The sequence below is a fragment of the Ovis canadensis genome, chromosome X (assembly GCF_042477335.2).
Source record: "Ovis canadensis isolate MfBH-ARS-UI-01 breed Bighorn chromosome X, ARS-UI_OviCan_v2, whole genome shotgun sequence".
NCBI classification, from domain to species: Eukaryota; Metazoa; Chordata; class Mammalia; order Artiodactyla; family Bovidae; genus Ovis; species Ovis canadensis.
The window spans coordinates 94,482,084-94,486,816 of NC_091727.1; the positions used below are offsets into that span (position 1 = coordinate 94,482,084).

The 4,733-nt window shown below is 38.3% G+C and overlaps 1 non-coding gene across 1 annotated transcript; it reads right to left on the reverse strand.

Moving 5' to 3' along the window:
* Positions 1-4,355: 4,355 nt before the first annotated feature.
* LOC138931321 (U6 spliceosomal RNA) lies at positions 4,356-4,462 on the reverse strand. The gene has a single exon (XR_011446563.1). It is a non-coding gene; the product is annotated as a U6 spliceosomal RNA (small nuclear RNA).
* Between the last annotated feature and the right edge of the window lie 271 nt (positions 4,463-4,733).

The following is a 4,733-nucleotide window of genomic DNA, read 5'->3' on the forward strand; positions in this document are numbered from 1 at the left end:
CTCTTCACGACCCCATGGACTGCAGCCTGCCAGGCTCCTCCGCCCATGGGGTTTTCCAGGCAAGAGTACTGGAGTGGGGTGCCATTGCCTTCTCCGAATATTGTCTAGTCAGTGGTTTTAAAAAAAATGAAATTTGAGTATAATATAAAACATTCTAAAAGACATATATCAAGACATATATATTGGATGTTAACTTAATTTATTGTGATAATCATTTCATTATATATACATATATCAAATCAATATGGTATACACTTTACATTTATACAGTTATATGTCAATTATATCTCAATAAAACTGTAAGAAAAAGGCACACAACTTTACTTTCAGTTCAGTTCAGTCGCTCAGCCATGTCCGACTCTTTGCAACCCCATGAATTGCAGCATGCCAGGCCTCCTTGTCCATCACCAACTCCCGGAGTTCACCCAAACTCATGTTCATTGAGTCGGTGATGCCATCCAGCCATCTTATCCTCTGTCATCCCCTTCTCCTCCTGCCCCGAATCCTTCCCAGAATCAGGGTCTTTTCCAATGCATCAGCTCTTCGCATGAGGTGGCCAAAGTATTGGAGTTTCAGCGTCAGCATCAGTCCTTCCAATGAACACCCAGGACTGATCTCCTTTAGGTTGGACTAGTTGGATCTCCTTGCAGTCCAAGGGACTCTCAAGAGTCTTCTCCAACACCACAGTTCAAAAACCATCAATTCTCCGGTGCTCATCTTTCTTCATAGTCCAACTCTCACATCCATACATGACCACTGGAAAAACCATAGCCTTGACTAGAGGGACCATTTTTGGCAAAGTAATATCTCTGCTTTTTACTTTATCCATGCCTTAACCCACATAAAAGCTTAGATGTGCCCATGTTCAAACCTAGTACCATATACTAGATATATGTTGGCAATGTCCAACATGTGTCTGGACACAACCACCTAGACAAGCACAGTAAACATCTCCAACTCATTTATACCAGTAACCTTCTAGGTGTCAATGAGGCTACATTTGTTTCTGGAGCTCCAGGTCCTCCTCAAATCTCATGTGGTTGTGGCAAAATTCATTTTTTTGAAATTTAGAAATGAGTATCCGCTTTCCTACTGGCTATTGGTTGGGGGTCACTGTCAACTCAGAAACTGCATTCAGGTCCTAGTCCTGTAAACTTCATAAAACACACAGCTTACTTCTTCAAAACCAGCAGGGAAATCTATTTAGTCTGCTAAAACAGATTCATATATACCATAATGCAATAACAGGAATCTATGCCATCTCTTTGACATATTCTATTGATTAGAAGCGAGTCACAAATTGTAACTGCATTCAAGGTGAAGAAATTACACAAGGAGGTCTAACTCAATCAGTCATTGTCTGCAAGTTTCACCTACCACAGTATGTGCTAGCATTATATCAGAAAAGGGAATACATTTCTTTGTGGTCCTACATTTTGACCATAAATTAGACTATAGGATATAAAGATATGAATGAGTGAGTCTAGGGGGATATATATGGATTTTGGAATTGAATATGGCTATGGTTATTTGTTGCACACAACTCTCATTATGCTTTAAGGCATGATAATCAATAAAGAGACAGGACTTTTATTCTTTGTATGAAGGTGCATATGCATGTCTGAATAAAGACATGTGTAAGTTCAATCATACATTAATGAGCATGGCTATGGCTAAAGGTAGGATCATTCTTGGTGAGCATAGAATAAAAATGCGTACTTGAACCTGAGCCTGAATATATGGGTATTATTTCAAGTTTACCTTTGAAAAAAAAAAAAAACTATATCTTGGCTTTTAAAATCATTTAACACTTTGGGATATATAGGCATAGTCCCAAAGTAAGCAGAAATAAAAATAATAATCTGGAAAGGAATAACATGTAGAGAAAGATTTTAAAGTGATGAATTTATACAGTGTTTGTTCCATAGAGTACATGGTTCTGAAAGATATAAAGACTGACTCTGCAGAGGTGATTATATAAAAAAAAAAAGTTTCTCACCTTTTTATTTCTACATTTGGTCTCTATTACTGACCCTAACACCCACTCCAGTGTTCTTGCCTGGAGAATAGCAGGGACAGGGGAGCCTGGTGGGCTGCCGTCAATGGGGTCACACAGGGTCAGACACTATTGAAGTGACTTAGCAGCATCAGCAGCAGCAACTGACCCTAACCTTAACTACAAACCAGTATATATTTTTACAAAACCAAGCAATATGGTACCATGATGTGATTTTGCAAAGTGGCATCTGCTGCAAAATATGATCTCTCAAAAAATAAAGGTGGGAGGGTGATCATGCCATCTGTGTCACTTCGAGGGGACTGACAATTAATTTTAAATTGTCTTCTGTCAGACCTTCAAGTATTACAGGTATTTTTTTACTTATATATACAAATTTGCAATGCATTAATATTTTACTATAGCGTACTTTTAGGTCCAATGAAGGAAATAACCATTTTCAACAACTCTACTGTCTTTCACTGTCTAGTTAAACATGATGAACCAATAAAAAAAAAAAAAAAAAAGATTTCCTTCACAACTCAATAAGTCTGGAATATGGACTTGGCCTAAATTTGAAAACCACATTACTGTAATACAAGTATAGTATTTATTTGCATAATTATTGAATTATTCATCAAAAGACCCCATTGAAAATGTGGATGCCTTGATGGCAAAATTTTAGCACCATGGAAAATGTATTCATATGGAAAGAGCACCAAGAGAAATTTATTAAAATGAAAATGGCATTGATTACAATGCTGAAATACAAAGATGAATTTATACAGAATCACATGTCCCACAAATGGCTTTGCATAAGTTTTCTCAAAATCTGGGATGTGGAATCAAGATGGGGGAGTAGGAAGATCCTGAGCTCCCCCCAGCACAGGCACACCAAAATTAAAGCTAGACTCTGAGTCTCTGAATACTAGCAGAAAAGCTCTTTGACAATTATGAAAAGAAAAGAAACAAAACTACATCATGGCAGGTAGGAGGGGCAGCAGGTACACCCTAGTGTGGTGACCCACAAGTGGGAGGGCTATCACAGACTTTTAGGTTCTCCCCTAAGGAGTGAGGGGTTCAAGCCCCACCTTGGGCATTCCAGCCCTGGGCATGAGTGAAATAGGTGAAGATAATTAAGAGGTACAAACTTTCAGTTATAAAATATGTAAGTCACAGGGATATAATATACAGTATAGGGAATATGATCAATATTATAAAAACCTTATATGATGACAGATGGTAACTATACACATTCAGGTGATAGCTCTGTAATGTATAGAAATATTGAATCATTATGTTGTATACCTGAAACTTATGCAATTTTGTAAGTCAACTCTACTTCAATAAAAGCAAAACAAAAAAATACAATTTTTTTGAAACATTTCTCAAAATCTAAAGATACAGATTTAGAAAATGCCAAAAAGTCTTTTATAGGTAGGCAAAATTATTGAGTCACATAGTTCAGGCCACTGGCTCCTCTTTTTCTATTAGGTAATAAATTATTTGGAAGTAGTATATCATGTGGAGAAGGCAATGGCAACCCACTCCAGTACTCTTGCCTGGAAAATCCCATGGAGGGAGGAGTCTGGTAGGCTGCCATCCATGGGGACACACAGAGTCAGACACTACTGAAGTGACTTAGTAGCAGCAGAAGCAGCAGTATATCATGATATGTATTAAGAATGTTGTTCTTCACTCATGTCAGAGTCTTTGTGACTCCATGGAAAGCAGTGTGCCAGGCTTCCCTGTCCATCACCAACTCCCAGAGCTTGCTCAAACTCATTTCCATTGAATTGATGATGCCCTTCAACTATCTTATCCTCTGTTTTCCCCTTCTCCTCCTGCCTTCAATATTCCCCAGGATCAGGGTCTTTTTCAATGAGTCAATTCTTCACATTAGGTGGCCAAAATATTGGAACTTCAGCCTCAGCATCTGTCCTTCCAATGAATATTCAGGGTTGATTTTCCTTAGGATTGACTGGTTTGATCTCCTTGCAGTCCAAGGGACTCTCAAGAGTCTTCTCCAGCCTCACAATTCAAAAGCATCAATTCTTCGGTTCTCAGCCTTCTTTATGGTCCAACTCTCACATCCATACATGATTACTGGAAAAACGTTAGCTTTGACTGTATGGACACTCGTGGACAAAGTGCTAAGCCATTCAGTCATGTCCAACTCTTTGAGATCCTATGCACTGTAGACTGCCAGACTCCTCTGTCCATGGGATTGCCCAGTCAAGAATACTGGAGTGGGTTTCTGTTAACTTCTCCAGGGTATCTTCCCAACCCAGGGATTGAGCCTGCATCTCTTGCATTGGCAGGCAGATTCTTTAACACTGTGCCACCTGGGAAGACCACCCAAAATATGGGACACTTCATGAATTTCCATGTCATCTTTGTGCAGGGGCCAGGCTAATCTTCTCTGTATCATTCTGATTTTAGCATATATGGTGCCAAAGTGAGCACATTTTATATCATACTCAGTTTTAAAAAGTCATGTTTACACATTTTGGATATTAGGCACACTAGTGTATACAGAAATCAAAATACAATCTTGTGTGCCTGAAACATATAATGTTGTAAACCAAGGTTACCTCCCCCAAGGTCATGTTTTCTTAGAATTATTATATAATTTTTAAGACTTTTAAACATTTTTTATGTGTTCTAAGATTACATTTGTGTTTTACAAAGTATGAACTATATAAATATTCAGGTAAAATCAAAGGCTAGGTTTAGA